The sequence below is a fragment of the Struthio camelus genome, chromosome 1, assembly GCF_040807025.1.
Source record: "Struthio camelus isolate bStrCam1 chromosome 1, bStrCam1.hap1, whole genome shotgun sequence".
Lineage (NCBI taxonomy): Eukaryota > Metazoa > Chordata > Aves > Struthioniformes > Struthionidae > Struthio > Struthio camelus.
Genome location: NC_090942.1, coordinates 44,570,534 through 44,589,307, shown reverse-complemented (window position 1 = coordinate 44,589,307; position 18,774 = coordinate 44,570,534).

Below are 18,774 nucleotides of genomic sequence, written 5' to 3'. Positions count from 1 at the left end.
TTTTTTTATCTGACAAGTCACTGCTTTCCTAATCTGGGCCTAAACTGAGCAGCTAGGTCTGGGTAGCATGGCTTTGACATGGATAAGTACAAATTGCCTGAAAAGAGTAGCCTCCTTCCTAACAGCCTCAAACTCTGAATGCTCCACACCCCTCCATCCAAACTTGCCAATTTATTATAGCTCCAGAAGCTGCATTCTCTTCCCCAGTCAAGTATTTTATTTCAAGATGCTAACCCAGTCGAAATCTTGTAGTCCAGTTTTGCATACTGTAGTAGCATGGGAATTGCTTTGCTATAACAAGTTCCTCTGTGTTATGCTTAAAGCAAATAAATTTCTTAGCTTTCCCAGAACTCTTAATAGAGCTTCCTGTAAACATGATGAGACTTGCTGACAAAAAAAAAAAGCAATTCAGAGGGCATGCTCAGAGCAAATGCATGCAGCAAAACATCGAACACATCCAAATGGAATTATAGCACAGAGGGCACCTCAGCATGTTTATTCTTCCGTGGACTGCTAGTAATTCTTTTTTTTTTTTCCATGCTTCAGTAGTCTAATAGTTTGTGCAAGTCTGTGAGGACAAACCACATTTCTACTGTGCAACATATATAATTCATGCTAAGGTAATAAAATATTACACATAGCCTTTTTTAAAATCCTTCATTTGATCATTTGTCAGAGCCTATATATAGATCCACCAGAAAAGGGGAGTTAACTTATGGCCGTATATGGTGGAATTTACACTTTACTTGTGGTATGAAATGCAGGCCAGTTATCCTCATCCCACCATAACTACATTTTTACATCCATGACTGAGGCAAGCCACGCAAGGAAGTTTTACCTACATTATTAGCGCTTGCCCTGGACTTAGGACATTAGCGTGCTTCAGAACAATAGATCTTCAAAGAAATGGTGATACACAGCCACACCTGAAATGAAATATGAGGGCACAGACCTAACTCTCCCAAGAGATGGAGCTAGCAGAAAAATATGTCTACTAGCCACTTTTGGGCTATGATGACCAAGAAGATCTATGAGAAGGAATGCAAGGGTGGGGGGAAACCTTAGGTACTACCCCAGAATATATGTATATATCTGTTCAATCACAATATTACAAGAAAGACACAAGAGAGAGTAGGATTTGGCCTGTAATTTGATATAATTATCCTCATAGCAGTAAAAGGCAGCTCAACAGCCTTCACAGTGCAAGACCAAACTAAAAAGCCCCATCTATGCAAATAGAGAATTCTCTACCTTTTCCAGTGAAATTCAAACTAATAAAATTATCCCTTCTAATTCTGCAATCGCTGTATAAAATGCAGGAATGAAGTTGCAAGGCAGCCATATGATTCTGCTTTTTTTCCTCTCTAAAGGGTCTATGAATGTATCCACTTAATTTGCTCCCCAAACCCATTCTATTTATCACAGTAGTTAAAAATCAGAAAACCACCTTACTATGCTTTCTTTCAATAGGTACTAACCAAGTCAGTTGTGTCTGCCTGCTAGCAGACAAGGATGCAAAACATACTATTTGTGGTGGATCCTGATTTTTTTCAGAAGAATTTTAAAGGCATGTTTTGCCATCCCATCCCAGAATGGCTGCCAGTGCTACACTTAAAGAAATAGGTCAGCAAAAGCTACATTGCCTGGGGTCCTTATTATCCTTCTGCTGCAGTGAAACAGAAGCTGTCTTCAAAAGAAGAAAAAGAAGACAGCAAATTCTGTTCAAAAAGGTCTATATTTAAAAGCTGACAGCACAGACCTTGGCAGCGTACAGACAAGACGCTCAGTCGCCGCTGACCGATCTCAGCCCAAGGCTCCCCAGTGCTCCCGGGCCTTTGAAATAAGGGTCGGTTCAGACCATTTTAGATCAACCCTGCATAGGCAGAGAGATTTGAAGAAGTTGTCGAGAAATTCAGACAACTGGTCTATTTTCTAGCAAATAGCACCTGCCCTGTGCATATAGATATTATTTTGCATGCCTGCACTCTGTGCTTTTCCATTCATCTGTATGTTTTTACGCACAATGGGGTTTTTTGGTATAGATAAGGCTGGTGGAATGGTAGGGGCCAAGAGGTCAGTGGCCAAGGAGAGAGAATGCTGGTTTCACAAATATATGACATTAAAACACAAGATAAAGGGCTCTTAGAAATGCCTCAGGCGGGTGGACGTGAGTACGGGGTAACTCTGCTAGGTTAGTGTCCTAAGCATGAGGAAGAAGAAGGAAGAGGAGCTGTTGCCAATAATAGAAGCAGAGAAGTGGCCACATGGCTTAGGCAAGAGCAACCCAAATGGTCTAGCAGTGCACAGCAACAACCTGGCAGAGTGTTAATCCAGGGACACAGGGCAGCCATGGAGAGAGGCTCACTCCAAGGGCTGATGAAGTCAGGGAAAGCATCTGAACTGCACACCTGGACATGCATTGACCATTCAGAGACCACACTGAATTACAAAGGTGTAAAGCTAAGGTCGAGAATGCAAACCTAGCCATGCAAATTGCTCAAGTCTCAAGGTCCAGAATAAATGTAATATACTTCTGTTTAGACTTTAGCATATTTTTGCCTGTTTTGGGCATTAAGGTGATGAGTTCTTGTCACTGATTGTTGCGTTGATCTAGGTGACAGTCTGCTTCTCTCATTTATTTCGCCAGCAGGGCCAGTGCCAGACTGCGAGTTTATGAACCCAGACATCTGTATGCTTGGCTGTGAAATTTATAGACTCTTACTCCTAACCGTACCACAGAAGAGCATGACAGATCGACCTATAAAGAAAAGAAAAAGTTGTAGCTGCCTTTGTAAAGATTAGGGCAAGAAGAGAAAGGAAACAAAAAGAAAGAACCGAAAAGGCAAAGAGACTTTCCCTTTGAGATAAGCTTCAGCTGTCTCTGCAGGAAAACCCCATGACACTGCCACATGGTTTGGCAGTGACAGACCTCAGCTAAATGTGGAAGAGGAGCCAGTTTATTTCTCACCTCTTATGTGATCTAGTCTCTCAGCTGGACTGCAAAACTCGTAATACAGAGCTTTAAACAAAATGTACCATGCACCCTTCAAGCACTCCTCTGCTCTTGTTAAGTCTCTAGTGCTCTACACCCATTTTCCCACATTTATCTTGGTCAGTCTATCTTTATTTTGGTGGAGTCTATCTGAAAGCAGAATAGCAAGGCTCTAAGCAATACTCCCCAGAATCCATCTTTAAACGGGGTATGGAAATAATGATTTCTTGGAAAGAAGGCATTTCTGTCTCTTGTGTCTATCACATTTAGTAGAACAATGCTTCTCATTGATTTATAGCAACAAGGCCACTTGCTTTTTCGAAGCATGACATTTACCATTATCTCTTGGTAAAGCACGACAATCTCAGGGCAATGGAAAGATGACCTGGATATCGATTAAAACAAACTTGATTCATTAAAAATACTGCTGACATTTCCACTGATCTGTGGTACTCTTTTCCTTCACATTAAACAATGTAGTCATTTAAAACTCTTAAGGTCACTGTTTCTATAAACGCTCTGTGTTTAAGGTGCATACCATTTACCCATTCCTTTGATTAAAACATAAAATAAAATAAAATCAAGGAAGCACATAGGAGTTGGGTGCCACAACTTTTTAATGCATTGCTTCCCCTGCTCCAGCGCTGAGCTTCCTTCTGATGAGGAGGGAAAAGGATTTACCAGCTAGACACACGCAGGTACTTCGCATGCAGTCTTACTCATTAAGTAAAATAACGGCGAGAGTTCACACTGTTAGGACTATTTGTTTATTCATCCCTGATGCCACTTTAAGGTTTCCATTGCAGGAACAGGGCCAGAAAAGAGCAGCCGGTGTCGGAGGACTTCACAATGAAACCTCAATGCAGACTTCCAGCAAGCCCAGCTCCTAACATCTCTTTGCACTCTCACCTGCCAGAAGTTCAGCTCTCTAGCAGAATAAGACAACTATACTGTGTTCCCCACTGAAGGTGAGATTTAACATATTTATGACCTAACAGTGCAGCTTCTACAATTTCAGTGTACAGCATGGAACTGTTTAGTTCACTATTTGTTTTATAATTACAGGAAGAGAACACGCTCGTAGAGAATTTCCAGTATCGAGTAGTATTATCGCCTAAGGAAATGTCAATACTGCCCAAATATGACAACCTTTGTTGTAAGCATTGCTCGCACTCTAAAATGCCAAGTCCGTATCAATTGTTTGACTTAACTTCTAGTAGAATAATTGTGGCCTCTTCCCGAAGCAAATATTTCCATTAGGGAGAGATCCTGCAGCATGCAAGAAGCCAGTCTCTCGATAGGAAAATTCACAAGCCTTTTTTCACAAAGAGCTGAAATGCAGACACACACTTGTAACTCTATCCGAAAGAAACATGTTCTCCAGAAATTTTGGCTCTGGGAAAATCTGTAATTAGGTATTGCACTGTCTATAGAAGAATTTTATTTTTTTATCAGTCCAAAAGAGAATTTTTCTCTACTTTTTTATTCATTTGTTTTGTTTTTACAGCTTTTCTCTCAGACCAACTTTGTTTTAATATTGGAATAATTGAGACAATAGTGGCTTAGTCTGAACATATATATTCCTGCAATTGCATTGGAGTCTGTCCCTGAAGTCTTCATCTAACTTCTTGGGAAAAAATGTATATTCTAAAGCCTTGCAGAAGAACCCATCTGTCTTTTGAAGGTCAGAGAAAAGTTGTTGAAATCCCCTCCTCTTTCATTTCACTGTATATTAACTAATGTAATCTCCTGAACACTGAGACAAAATGTTCTCGAAGAGACCCTAATGAGGTAAGTCTGGTCTTGATCATTCTCCAAACAAGAGGCCAAATTCTAATTCCCTCATAAGCTGTCCCTGAATAACAAAGCTTGAAAGACCAGCAGCATTATTTTTATGCTGTGATGGGCTGATTAAAGGCTAGAATTCAGAAAAAGAGAAAATCTTACCGAGAGGGAATTTGCTCTGGTTTTGCCAAATGATGTTTATCTTTTGATAAGAACAAATGATTTTCATTAGCTCATTGATCAAACCCTCATGTGCCTGACTGTATATTTTGGGAGCAGAACCAGTACAGCTTACCAGTCACTAGACCTTAATATGCAGCCTGGGATATTCCTGAGCATATGCATGGCCTAACTCGCAAAGAGGAATGGGCACTTTGTAAACTCTTGTGAGCAATTTCAGAATTTCCTCTCTGTAGTATCGAAACGGAGAGGGAGTTGCTTCACAGGAAGTTTCACAGACAGATCAGTCTACCTTTCCATATGGAAAGGAATAACATAACTTCAAACAGCCACCCACGAGTTTGTGTCTGAGAAGTATATTGATGCTGAAGGAACTAGCACAGAACTTTTCAGGGGCTGATCTATAATTATTAAAGGCTTCCATTAACCATTCCATTCCCCATTCTTCCAGTAATGAAGTCTGCTGAAGTCACTTATGAGCAATTAATTCTTCTCAGAATCCCACTGTTGCACCCAAATGATACAGCACACTAATGACCACAGTTACCATCAAAGCATGAATTTATAGCGTTTATGTCTACACAGCTTTGACAACAGAGACCCTGCACATTTGAATGATCTGAGAGGAAAAAAAAAAAATCCGTCTTGGCAGATTACTTCTCAAGTAGGGATCTGATCCTCCTAGGGGGTATTTTAGCCTGCCTGCAAGAATATACAAAATAGAAAACACTTTTCCACCTCTTTTGTAGTTGAAAGTGAGCATAGGATTGGAGTTACTTTGGAAATCTCAGCATACATGTAAATTCTGTGTTCAGAGGAACTGCAAGATTTTCCCTAGCATACTTCACCATGTTAGCAGCTAAACTTCTTCCTCTTCCTTTTTTCTTATGGATTAGCACCTACTCCTGGAAGGTACCTGGAAGGTACTACTACTCCTGCAACTCCCAAAAGTAAGGTAGAAATTTTTTCTTCCTTCCTTTGAGAGGAAAAATTTATCCAACATAAAGGAACTCAAGATCTGGCCATTGGATTTTACATTGTGCGGGGTTTTGCTAGTAGTTTTATATTTAGTTCTGGTCTAGGTTATGAAATCCCCAAACATATTCATTATATAGGAATTTGGAGATATTTCTAGAGGTATGTTCTGGAACATATCCAAGAAACCTCAGACAAAAGAAGAGTTACTGAAAGCAACTGAAGTGAATGGTCTATTGCTAGAGAGAAAAGACAAATTACACTTTTAAATGTTTTAACATATACTGTACAGTCACACTAAATTTGTAGAAATGAAAATATCTTGTCTTCACCTACCTTGAAAAAGTATAATTAATTTCAGTCAAGATGTATGTTTGGCCTTACATTCCTAAGAAATAGTTGAAAAGAAAATGAACCTTGCTCTACAGCAGCTCAGGAAAGGAATCGGTTTAGTTGCTAGAGCTTTTTCAAGCTGGAAACTCATGCAAACTGAGTTCTGCAGCATCTGATAAAGTAAATATTAGTTAATAGCATACAGAGCTTCTGCAAAGCCATATTTTTGAGCTAAAAAAAGCTAATTTATTGCCAATATGTCGTCCCTTGAAACACAGTCCAGTTTTGGATGGGCTGATATTAAAAACTGATCTTTCTGCAAACTGGAGTGAGGCAACATTATAAGGAAGAAAGCCAGTATGGAGTTTTGAAAATATTGCAGAATACCGCACAAGCTTGAGCAGCCCACACTGTTTGCAACGGCTGGCTGAGATGCATAATCGTCATCATAAAAAGTCAGTTCACTCCTGTTTCTTTGTCATCCTAAAGCAACTTGGACCTTAGTGCTCTTACATACTGGTATCATACTTTTTTTTTTTTTTTTTTTAATAACGCTGCTTCTCCAAGTACACAACTACAAGTAGGGTTTGTGATGCTCGTTCTTACACTTGCTTGGTATCTTATTCCTCTCTATTCTGGCTGGAATAGATAGCAATCTCTTAAGCCAAGGACCTCAATAATTTTACTATTAGAAATACACAGAGTAGAAGTCTGTGAGGTTAATGATGAGGAAAATGGGCAGCAGGAAGGATGACTATGAGAAATACATTTCCAATTGTAATATATAAGGGAAATAGCAGGTGGCCTAAGTGAAAATGAGAAGAGATTCTAGAGAAATGTTCCTGAATCTTAAGCTCAGGTTAATTATGTCCACTCTAACTCTGCCCTGGTAACCTTCTTAAAGAAATTAAGTAATGTGGTAAATGTGATTTCCTACTCATCTCTTAATTATCACAGTTTCTTAAAGGTATGTTATTTGTACTCAGTAAAAACATGGAGCACTGGGTAGCTCACAGCACAAGAAGCAACTATAGTCTAGTGAGACGCTAGTCGTACGAAGCGTCTTTGCTATTATCAGGGTTATAAACGGGCTGTTGGTCAACCCACTGGTGCATTCCAGAAGAGAAAAGTGAAAAACCCACTAGTCCCCAATAACGGAGGAGTACTTTTCCCTGTAGGTTGTTATCCAAGCAATTGTCCTTGGCTTCCCAGGTGCTGTGACAGAGGTTGATCTTTTCAGTCCTGTTTGCCCAGGCCAACCAATCCTACTCAGGGATAAAAGCCTTTAATTAATACAAAGCCAGTGATGAAGCACTCAAAAGCTAGGAGAAAAAGGCAAGTGGGTAATAAACACAATTCGCGTGCAGTGCTCTGAAATTTAAATTCTGTACAACCTAGCCTTACCGGAAGAATAAATAACAGAGGTGCTATCATTGCTACTGATCAGTTTAATACACTTAGGAATTGTGCACATAGAAATTAGAGTCTGGTTTTTACGCCTAACTAGACCTTTTCCTGTCCTCTCTGTTCTTTTGTTTCTCTCAGCTGCTGCTTCTTATCGCTACAGTTTTAGGTACCGTGCTTCAGGCACTCTCTTTTATGATGTACCTCCACAGGACAGTGGGGCCCTGACCTAGTTAAGGTTGTAAGAGCTAACACAGTACAAATAAGCAATAAGAGACTATTTTTCATTTGTAGCAAATAATGAAACTATGCTATGCATAAGACACTTCCCCCTAACTTAATATCTTCTGATGCAACTCTTATTAATAAGTAAAATTAATGCCACTGAACACAGTCAGAGACAAAAAAAAACAACTAATGGACTAGGGAATAAAAGAATGCAAAAGCTAAAAATGATAAAAAGCTTGCTCTTCCTACAGCAAATGATTTATGGCTCCATAACACCAGTCTTAAATACAGCAGGGTCCATTTACAGTGAGACTTCATGGATGTAATCCTCAGGTTGTGTAAGCCTGTGGAGCTAGTTGCTGAGCTGAGTGGTAGTCAATGAAATTACAGCAACTTACACAACAGAAGGACCTGGCTCTCTGATGACTCTATTATCTCTTAGGAGGAAGCATCAATTAAAATTTAATACAACTATCATCCATTTAATCTCTCCAAGGACTTACACAGAACACTTCTACAAATGTATTACAGGGAACATAATAAGACCTTTTCACTCTCACACACTTTGCTTCCACTGTTCTGTGGGGAGAATGCTGTGTCCTGGTTTGTCCAAAGTGCAGGATTCTGGTAGGGATGATGGATGGGTTAAGTCAAAGAATATCAATTATAATATCATTACTCACTCAGGATATTAAAAGGATCTGCTTTAAAAACAGGAGGGCTGACCTTGAGAAAGGTGCTCCGAGGGTCCACACTGCAAATGTGCAGAAACTGCAGTCTGTATGGAAGGGCCATTCCTGCAGGTACAGTGGTTCCTGAATCCACTTGCAGCTGAAACTTCAAATAGGTTTCACTACTTTAAACTCTTCCAAAGAAGCAGTTAAAATAAAAGTGAAACACCTGCCTCTGAGTAGTGCCTTAATAAATGAGCCACTGGCCTGAGAGAAGTGTCTGCACCAGTTCCTATCGCTTCCCTGGTGAATAACCTTGGCTTCTCCTTGGTTCAGAGAGACTCTGATTTGTCTTTGCTGGATTCCCAGGCAGCCAGTCCTAGCTACAGATGTGGGAAGCTGTTCTAGTTACTTTTGACAGGAAAGGAGAACACAAAAACAAGAGACAAGGACTGAAACAGGCCAGCCTCACACAGAAGAGCACTGCCAGCACTGCCCACAGCAGACCACAGTGCTGAAACTCCCAGGCCTTCCTCCATGCAGTTATGACTCCTTAAAGCTCCTCAGGGTGGGATGAACTGTGAGCGCATAGAGTCCTGCATTACAGACACCTGCAGGCTTCCTGCTTCTTGTCGCAGAGAGACTTTGAAAGAACAAGAAGGGCAGGAGAAACCTCAAAAAGGAGGAGCTAGAGAGGGGAAAAAAGGAATTGTTAGATGGGAAATGAAAAGATCGGCAGAGAACGCAGAGAAGAAAGCCAAGCCAGAGAGATGGGAATCTCGAATTAAGGAGTGACTAACATGCCAAAAAATAATGTAAAATAAATATTAGTTGTATTTACTCTGGCTGAGGTTTATCTGCAGGTAAAGTTTGTCAAGCTTCCCTGCCACAGAGCTTCTTCTGCCTCCTTGTTCTCAATGAGATTCATCATCCCAGCTTAGATGTTTAACTTCCCGTTACTTCCGAGTTATTCATCCCAAGATCCCTTTATAGTCAGAGAAGAAAAATGGATGCCTCCAAAGAGCAATTCACTTGACCTGCCTTAGATGACTTTCTTCAGAGGAGATGAATTGCTCTCTAGAGAAACCTGTTTCTATAAAAGGAGCCAAGGGTGACTAGATATCAAAACTTTTAATACCCATCACTGCAAGAAAGTTACTTTGGCTGTTTTTCCACATTAGGATGAAGCAAATGCCTTCTATTTTCAGAAAAATATACTCGGAGATGAAGTTCAGATCCCTTTGCCCTACTAAATCCTTAGCTCTTTAGTCTACAAACCACGTTAAGAAGCCATTGACTGTGACCTACTGTATGTCATTTCATAAAAAGGGTTCTCAGATGACCTTATATAACCAGATAAGGGACAATCACACTGGTATGCACTGTATGAGGACCCAGGATCTGACCTCAAGCCAAGAGCACAAAAAGCTAAATTGCATCATGACCAGCTAAATCCAGAGTCTGGTGCCAGTGGTTTGCTGGAGTGAAGGAAACTCTGCCCTAACCTGTTTTCAGGGATTGATCGGGTGCACCTGGCACCCTCAGCATCTTGTCAGGGTATTGACCTACTGTATCCATCTTTGTCATACTTGCAAAGGGTGAGAAGTCTTTCTCATCCTGTGATTTTTTTAAATTGTTCTGATGAGCAAACTAAGCACCATCTGTATTTAAAGAAGCCTGTTGGCAACTAGGCAGAGATTCACTTTAGTATTTGGGAGAGTTGATTAAAATACTCTTATAGTGGAAACTAGAATGGTCCTCTCCACTGTGTCATGGAGTTATTAGGAGGCTGTGCAAAGAGCTACATCTTGTTTTGTCCTCTAATTTCACATCATAACTTGGCAAATACCCCATATGGCATGTTTTCCTCCACACTACATGCCTCACATAAAACCATTTGTTGTGCCTGGGGAAATAAGGTAGACTGTGCACCTCCACCACAGTTAGTAGCATCGGACCAGTGAGAAGAAAAAACATTTTAGGTCTTTACTCATATAGCCCCCTAATCCAGAAGAAAACTACATTACTGCTTCTTCCTTTCCCTGCATTCTTAATAGAGAAATCTCATCTTTACAACTGTAACAAAGAAGAGTTAATATACCCTTCTCTTCCAGAAGAAAATAAATCTCTAGTATGTCCACTTGTGCTAGACGCAAGAAAACAGACACTACACCAGCCAAATTGATTTCAAAGTCCCAGTGCTATGCACAGCAGTAAAGAGAGCATGCTCAAAGTTTCCTGTAATTTTGTCCATATCCATCATAAAACGGGCAAACCCCCTGTCCTAATAAGCACCAGCTTAATCTTCAAAAGCTATGGAGCGGTATCATTTGGCTGGAACATGGCAATTATCTAACAAAGCGGCTGCCAATGCAGGAAAAAAAAAAGCCCTCTTGAAAACCTGCTATTTACTGTGGGAGTTGGGAGCTTCTATCTTAAAACAGATCTTTCTTTAAACATTTCCAGATATTTTTTTCCTCTGTGTGCATTAAAGACTTTCTGCGCTATCTTCTGCACATGTATTTATATCTACTGGAGATGGATGGTAGTCTTACTGTGCTGACAATGGCAATTACAGCGTTAGCTGCAGAGCGGAAGATCTCATTTAGCCCATAACGCACCCCAGAGCCTGGCACTGAAACTCCGCACCTCTAGGTCTGTGAAGGCTGCCGAGCTCCAATACCCACAGACTACACACGTCGTGGGGGACGCAGATATGAACAGTAGCTTTAGGCAGGTCTCCGAGACAAGCAGCAGCAGCAGGAGGAGCATCCTTGGCTTAGGTGAGCCCAGCCCTGCTTGGAAGTCCCGCACCGCTGCCTTCCCAGCATGGGGGTGGCACAGGCACCTGGACCTCTGCGGCTGCATGTGGATCAGACACCGCAGAGTAGGCTTAGATTCAGCAAATTCCCAATGCTTTCCTGTCTGTTCTGGTATCTGGAGCACCCTTTGGCCATTTTTTGTTTCTTTGTAGGCTCATCCGGAACTAAAGGGATATTTGCTTTTTAAAAATAATAAATAAATTTATCCGAACTGTGTGTTCCACAAGCTCTTTAGGCTGAGTTTAAAACTAGAATAGTTCTGCTTCATCCCAACTCATTTTGCATCCCTGGTAAGATGTTTATTTTACAGAAATAAAAGATCTCATGTCATTTTGGAAGCACTTCACTATTTCACCTTTTTTGATAAAATCCTTCTGGTTCACATCACATAAGAACCTTCCCTTCTAACTAAACATCAGAAGACTGCAACATTGGGCAAACTGAAAGCTAGAACTGACACTATGTCAGAAACATTACAGTCTGCCTGTGGAAAACTGACCTTTTGCAACAGTCTTTAACAGGGAGCAGCCTTGTGCACAGACTACAGTTCCCAACATTCAACACCACACTTTACAAGCTCTCCTCTGCCCAGCGGCACTATGGAGCATGGCAGAGTGGGACTTGTAGTCTACAAAAGCCATAAAGTAAGAGTAATGACAACTGAATCAGCCTCTTAAGATGAGTATTAGCTCTGCATGTCTCACAGGCTAACAACTTCTACCCCAGCCTTTATGGCAGGCTCTAGCTGTCAGCTAGAAACTCGTCTAAATTTTTTCCTGCTCACTTCAGCTGCTCAGCAGCATCTAATATTTATTTTTGTAATTGGAGCCAGGTCTAGTGGAAAAGACTTAAGTCTTTCCTGCAACACGTTGTTTGCCGATAAGCCTTTCCTTTAATGGAGCAAGATGCTCTCTGTGCAGAAAAGATTGTCAAAAGAGAAAGCTATTTGATTTGCAGCTCATACTTAAAAGTATCCCAAAATCCCAGTAACTTAGTTTTTATTGGAATACGAATCCACATTCCGTAATTCAAGCTAAAATTCATTTCCATGTTGCATATGACTCCTTTTCCTCAAATAAGAGCCGGAACCGTCAGCAGGTACAGGAATGCTTGAAGGGACTCTTTCATAAACCTTGATTTCAGCAAAACTAACTGGTGTTAGTCAAGGCACGAAAAAGAGCCAAGGTGCTTAGCAGTTCTGGCCTTATAAAGACAGGAGAAGAGGAAGCTCAGTACCAGCCCACTCCAGCAAACAGCAAATATCTTGGGGTTTTTTGCTATAGAAATGTGCAGCTGTCACTAGCAGCCACTCCCCACCTAAGACTAACCTCCCTTTTTGGATGTTTCAGGGCTTTTTTTCAGAATTAAGATCTTTCTGAAAAGATGCTGTATGCACTATATATACACTCTCTCTCTCTCTCTCTCTCTCTCTCTCTCTCTATATATATATATATACTATAATCTACTGATATTGCTGGAAATTGGCTTTTTATAACAAGGCAGATGCACCCTGAAACACGTGATTTCCAACAGCCATTTCCAGCTGGATATCTTTCCACATGTGAGCTTCTTCATCCTCCCCCCACCAGATCCACCTGCCTCTGTTCACACACAAGGGGAGGTGGCCACCAGCAGCAGTAACTGCTTCCTATCATGGGGGTGCTGTCAATTTACCTAGGTTTTTCCTTTCTGGACAGTTGATGAATAAACTGATTTAATAACTAGCGAAGCTAGAATTAGGGATCATAAAACATAATGAGCTGCTACCCTATCCAGAGTCAGACCTCCTTTCTGCTGCAGCTTTCTCTTTTAGAGCTGTCCCAAATATTATTTCCCAGCTATTTCCAAAGACAGTTAGACTTTGAGTCAGGAGTCCAGCTTATCAAAATGTGGTCATCATGATAGTGTCTAAAAACAAGTAAATTCCCTCCTTGCTCCAGAAGCATCCGTGAGTCTTTGCTGGCTCAATACTCCTCTCCAAACTGTGCACAGCTCCAAGTGGCATCACCTCATCATTGCAAGGAGCCTTCAAAGATGCCTCCTTATCTGTCTATTGACTCCATCTCCTGCTTTCCTCCCTGAAAGTGTTTCTTTCTGTTAGCTGAGCTTATGCGAGGACTGTGGCCTTAGAGAAGAGGTGATCCTTACCATCCTCTGCTGCCTTTTCTAAAGACGCCTTTCTGAGACGCTGGCCTCAGTCATCACAAGGAGGAGGCCCAGTCTCACAGAGAAGCAGCCCCTGATAACAAAGCAAAGCAGCCATCACTGAGGGAATGCAAGTCCTTCAGCTCCCTGTTGCAGCTTACCTATACCCAGCCCAGGAGTCAAGCCAGGAGCATGAACAGTAGCTGCCGTGGGAGGAGGGCAGCCCACCTCTCCCAGCTCCGCGGGAGAGCAAAGCTCTCACCATCTCCCATCTTCCTATTGCAGCTTTGCCTCCTCTTCTCCTGAGTCAGAAGAAGCCCGGCCTGTCATCCTCGAGGTAACAAAATTCAATTTTACTCACACAGAGGAGCCTAGAGCCAGCTTTGCCTGGTCACTAGCTGCAAACCTTGACCTGCGGCTAAAGCCAGATGCTTAGAGGGCCAGACCTACCTAATGATGAAATGTGCCACCAAAAGCAGTTCAGCTGGGAAGATCTTCCCAGGGTGATGGTGGCTCCCTGACATTTGCTGTTGCTTTGTGGACTCAGGCTTGAGTTCTGCAATTCACCCTACAGGCAAAGACTCACAGAAGCATCAGCCTACAGTTTTGCTTCACTAACTTCTTCAAGACTGACCTGGAAGTCCATAAATGCAGAGTTACTGGCACCACAGCTGAATGCTGACTTGGCAATAGATCCTTCTTGATAAAATGAGCCCCTTCCACAAAATGCTAGGAAAAAAATATATCTTTAAATAAATAAAAATCTTCAAAATTTCCTAATATCCTCTCATTTAATTGGGAAGAGCATGACAGTTATTTCATGGGACTCTCACAGTACCTATTCCTCTCTTGAGGCATTTTTTCCCTATTTGAAAAGCAGGAATGTTTTCAGTTTTTGTAACAGGGATTGAACAGATGGGTGGGCAGACGGTGGGTATAAAATAGTGCTGCAGGAAACAGCCAGGGAAGCAGCTTGCTCCCATCTATCCCTGCTTGTTTGTTAGGAGAGAGATGCTATTTGAGGTGTGGACTATAACAGGGCAGTGCCTCATAAGAAAAAGGCCTGATCTCATCATAGTACCTTTGCTGAATAGCACCCACTGACTTCAGTGAGAACAGGGTCACGCTCAACAAAAGAAGCAATTTTAATGCTGCCTGATATAAAAAGGGCATTTTATACAACTGTTCTGTGTTCCAAGCCACCTGTTTAGTGTCCATAAGAGATTAAATGGGGAAAAAATGGATTTTATGCAATGCCTTTATATGGCGAGCAGTAGATATAATTTCAGGATGCTGAAAGCTGCAGGACAGGAAAAGGTCAGGGCCTCTTAGAGAGGCATTGAATTAATACCAGGTCCAAGAGTTTACATCTTGGCTGTCCTTTTCAGGAACCAAAGAAGACTTGCTGTTTGCCAACAGGATTCTCATTTGATCTTGAGCCTCCAGCAAATACCATATCCTCAGCCCAACAGCTTTATTCCTCCTTTCTCCTCCTGCTTCTCCACTGGCAGACATGCCTGTGGTGGGACCAGCTTCTTCCCCAAGTGCTTGAATACTCTCACCTGCATCTTGAACGAAGATCTCTCATCTTCTTTACCATCTGCTTTGCCTTTCCCAGTTTCCTCGCTTCTATTCCTGCTGCTTTCTAGCTTCCGTTCTTCTGGTTCCTTTTTTTACATCTCTTGTTTTAACATTGCTTCCTTTATTACCTCCACATTGCTGAAGGGTTGCTTGCTTTTCTCTTCAAAAAAAAAGTCACCTGTCTTCCGATCATTATCCTCGTCACTGTGACTGATTTTCTAACTTCTTATTTCTGAATTAGAGCTATGAATTAAAGCTATTAATATACAAATATCATGAAGAAAAGGGCTAAGAAATTATCCTAAAATTATCCTTATGTTTTCAAGAGCACAAGTACTTTGCGTACAATTTTAATAGAAGAGATATGAATACTGGAAGCAAAGCGAGGTCTAGAGTACTAAAACAGGACTACAGGTTTAACAGCAACACCTCTGTACTTCAAAGGGGGACCCTTGCAGGGATCAGATTTTGTGAAGGTGAGTGATATAAACCGAAACCTGACAACCTTCCCTAATTAATATATAATGAAAGCCAAGATTTTCACAGGGTCTTCTGATTAATTCTGCAGTGAGCGTGTGTATTTTCTTCCAGCTCATTTTAGTCCAGATGCTCCTCTACGTTTTTAGCTTTCACTCCACAAGATTCTGTTTGTAATTTTACAGCCTGGCTCTTTATCTCTGCAAAGCGGCGTGTTATAAGGGTTATTAAAATTTTTATGAGTGGTGGATCCTCAGAGCTGGTAAGCCTGGACAGTCCTGTTCCACATCATTGCTATCATGCTTTTGCAATACAAAGGTGCAACTGGGAGTTTAAATCATGGCTGCTATTTATTTACATCTCCTTGTTTTCCTGTAGTTCTCTTATATTATTAACTGATAATTCAACTGATTTGAATCCTTAGCTATGTTACATTCTTTCATAAATATCTTTATGAATGTTTTTCCTCTCTTAAAAGATTTATTCTTATCCCATCAAATATCTGCTTATTAAACACCTCTTTTTGGTTTAATCTGATTATTAATTCTAAGTTGTAATAGAATAATAAACTTGTGTAAATTGGAAATCACATAAAAGCATTTACAACAACATGAAATTAGCTGATGACTTCTATCCAGCTATCTATGTCATAAAAACATCTTTCATAGCTGCCATTACTTGTTACTACCGTAGACAGGGAGATTAAAGAAATATCAACTATAATACATGCTAACTATTCACCTCCTTTGGAAAACCCTTCAAAATATTTTGGGGTATAATAACATGTCACGGTTATTGAATTTTGCACAGAGCTTAGAAATTTCCTTATATGTTAGTTCAGAGATATTATCTGACCCAATATATTTTTTCCTTCTGAAAGCAGCCACTGGCCAGTTTTAGTTATTGCCTCTGATGAAGATGAAGAGAGCTCCTGCTGTCCAAACAAGTCAGACATGAGACTTTTATCAAGGAGTCATAAGAGTGCAATTTTTAATCCAGTTGATTTTTGACTAAACTGTGACTGAAGGGCTTTTTAGTGTTATTATTACTGCTATTATTTGTTTGTTCTAAAGTTCCAGGTCAACTTCAACAGACTTTCTGAAAAATAATTTGGGTTCAAGAAAGAATAGTGCATTTGGCAGCGTTTGGTTAAAACAAAGATTTCAAATAATGGTTCTGATTCACCTCTGGTTCAAGAATGCAACGGTTCAAACAAGTCTGCAGATCAGAAGAGCATTTGATATCCTGGCTTCTCCCCTAAGAAGGCTAGAGAGAACATCCTGCAAAGGATGAGCAGACAACAGATGGTGTGCTATCTCCCGCGGCAGAAACACAAGGTGCGGCTTGCTAAGCGCAGCCGTGAGCAGGTCTGCAGTGAAGTGTGGCAGCATCAGCGCTAGTTTTTAGAACTAATAGAAGCAAAAACTTTTTAAGAAATCAAAAAAAAAAAAAAAGAAGAAGGGAAAGAGAATTAAGCAAGCTTGAGACCTGGGAGTAGAAAAGCAGGCAGCACAGAAGTTTCAGTGGGCTGATTGTCTCCTTCACCTGCAAATTGCACTTCTAGGGCTATGACCACTACAGATTGCAATACCAAGTGAGTTCATTTAAGGCTATATGAGTACCTCCACATTACAGCATAGCTGGCACTGTGTTCTGAGATTCAACAGGCTCATGAAATCAGCAAGAAAGTGCACTGGAGACAGTGGCCTAATAATGCTGTGCTATAACATCTTTGCAGTTTACAGACTTTCAGAGAAACTCAGAAGTGAACTGAAGGGAAAGCGCAGGCAAGTGATCTTCTTGGTATTCGTTTGTCTCCCACTAGCACTTGAAGGAGGAGACTGTTTTTTGTTGGGTTTTTTTGTGTGTGTATTTGTTTTTGCCTATGTAGAAGTTATAAGACTTGGGTGGTCTTTCCTGCTGGAGCATTCGGTTACTTCACGAGGTAACGGGTTATATGGTTTGGCCAGGAACTACGTCAATGTAATGCGAGGGGACAGGCCAGCTTTGAGGGGACAGGCCAGCTAAACATGCCATCAGAAGGCATTGAACAAAAAAGGGAAAAGATGAAAAGAGGAACCCTGTGCCAAAAGTAAGGTCTGAGAACAAAATTAGTCAAACATCAAAGCACATGAGGAGGGGAAAATATCCTTAATTGGCTATAGAGCAATATCAGGGAGCTACCTGATTAATAAACAAAAGGAATTAGAATTGCTCATTAAAGAGCGCACATTTCACCTAGCTTATATTGCCAAAACCTCATGGGAGCATTTGCATGCCTGGCGTGCGGGAACTGCTGCGTAGGTGCAGCCGCAGCTGAGTTCAGCATGCTGGAGGGCAGGAGTTTGAAAGGCTCAAAAATTCCCGGTCTGATATCCCGGAAATGCGCGCTCTTGGATTCTCAGGTACCAAGTATTCTAAGACTTCAGGTAGCAATTGGTGTTTGCTCCTAATCATGAAAAACAGACTAGAGAATAGAATACAGATTGTCTTAAACATCTACTACTAACATATGGTCATGGGGGACTGCATTAGGGTCTTTATTCTGGATGATACGACCAGTACTAACCTATTGATTTCTTAAGTGTCAGTTGCATTCATCCAACACAAAGGAATTCTATATTACACCTTATCTTGGCAGATAATTAGGATTTGCATTACAGAGACAGAAACTAGAAATAGCATATGATGTGTTGGCATCACAGAAATGGCATGGATGTGATCTATGTGATCACAGGGACATGATCACACAGATAGCATGAAGGTGACCATAACTTTGTTGTATATGCATTGTGCAAAAAGGATGAGAAATAAAAGTATTATTTGCAATGAACGATGTTCAAAAAACTGAAAACAAATTAGAGGAAATAAATCATTCAGAAAGAGTCATTTAAAGGAACTATGTGAACAGTGAAAACGAAAATCAACACCAGCAAATTGTAATCCCTCTACTTACATGAAAACTGCAATAACAGAAAAAAATGGCCAAGTGAAAAAATTTACAAATAATATATCTAAAACATTATTTATGTGTATATGCACACATTAGAAAAGTACCAGATGTATGTGTGTGTGTGTGTGTGTGTGTGTGTGTGTATATGAAATGTACAAATATGTATGTCTGTGTTTACACACACACACACACACACACACACACACACACACTAGGGATAATAAGAAC